General features: G+C 55.0%; 1 pseudogene; it reads left to right on the top strand.

Moving 5' to 3' along the window:
• The first annotated feature begins 802 nt into the window (after positions 1-802).
• On the top strand, positions 803-1,215 carry LOC105552009 (annotated as a pseudogene).
• The last annotated feature ends 293 nt before the right edge of the window (positions 1,216-1,508 follow it).

Below are 1,508 nucleotides of genomic sequence, written 5' to 3'. Positions count from 1 at the left end.
GTGAGCGTGTGTGTGTCTGCCTGTGTGTGCCTGCATGTACCTGTGTGTGAGCGGAGCATGTGTGTGTCTGCCTGTGTGTGCCTGCATGTGTCTGTGTGTACCTATGTGTGAGCGTGCATCTGTGTATCTGGTTCTGCATGTGTCTGTGTGTACCCATGTGTGAGCGTGTGTCTGTGTGTGTCTGCCTGCATGTGCCTGCGTGTATCTGCGTGTACCCGTGTGTGAACGTGTGTGTCTGCCTGCGTGTGCCTGCATGTGTCTGCATGTGTCTGCATGTCCACACGCCCTGAGGAGGCGCCCGTTCTGCTCTGTGCACTTCCCCGAAGCTTTCCAGATCACTCCCAAAGGACGCCCAAAAAGACTAGAGCCGGGTGCTGTGGCTCACACCCATAATTCCAGCACTTTGGGAGGCCGAGGCAGGAGGATTGCTTGAACCCAGGAGTTCCTGGCAACAGCAAGGCCCCGTCTCTACAAAAAAAAATTTTTTAATTAGCTGGATAGGGTGGTGCAAACCTGTGGTCCCAGCTACTCCGGAGGCTGAGGTGGGAGGATGGCCTGAGCCCAGGAGGTCCAGGCTGCAGTGAGCTATCATGGTGCCACTGTACTCCAGCCTGGGCAACAGAGCAAGACCCTGTCTAAAAAAAAGAAAAAGTGGGGAGTGCAGGTGACGTGGGGCCGGGAGCCAGCAATAGACAGGGTTGTGGGCTGGGCAGTGTGGAGGGTATTTCCCCCCAGTGCTGGGAGAGGCGATGGCAATCTAGATATGGCCTTATCAATTCATGTTAGTTACCAACGACTGAAAAAATGCAGACCACCGGGGCATTGCTCACGTCTCCAGCTCTGATCCGCTGTTGTACCAGGGGGCTAACCAGGCCTGTGTCTGCCTCCTTCTTGAACGGCCCAGTGAATTCATCTAAACAGCCTTCCTGCAGCAGCTTCCCACTCCAGGTGGCCAGACGGGAGTTCCAGACCAGTGTTACCTCCTAGGACATTGACGTGGCAGCCAAGTTGATTGGTGCTGGGGCAGCCAGAGTTGGTGTGGCGGGTTCAGAGGCTGGCATTGGGACGGTGTTGGGCAGCTTGATCATTGGCTATGCCAGGAACCTGTCTGTCAAGCAGCGGCTCTTCTTCTGTGCCATTCTGGGCTTTGCCCTGTCTGAGGCCGTGGGGCTCTTCCCTTTGACGGTCGCCTTCCTCATCCTCTTCACCATGTAAGGCTCTGTGGGGGCCACCTGCCTGTTGCTGCTACAGCTCCACGCCATTCCTGGGGCTGGGGTGTGCTAAGCTTTACCATTAAACACAACGTTTGTCTAAAAAAAAAAAAAAGAAAAGAAAAGAAAGAGAGAGCTACTCCGTAGGCTGAGGTGGGAGGACGGCTTGAGCCCAGGAGGTCCAGGCTGCAGTGAGCTATCATGGTGCCACTGCACTCCAGCCTGGGCAACAGAGCAAGACCCTGTCTAAAAGGAAAGAAAGAAAAAGAAAAAAGGAAGAGAGACTCCAGCCAGCCT

Source organism: Mandrillus leucophaeus, unplaced genomic scaffold (genome assembly GCF_000951045.1).
Source record: "Mandrillus leucophaeus isolate KB7577 unplaced genomic scaffold, Mleu.le_1.0 Scaffold54, whole genome shotgun sequence".
NCBI classification, from domain to species: Eukaryota; Metazoa; Chordata; class Mammalia; order Primates; family Cercopithecidae; genus Mandrillus; species Mandrillus leucophaeus.
The sequence above is the reverse complement of the archived record's forward strand: the minus strand, read 5'-3'. Positions and strand labels throughout refer to the sequence as shown.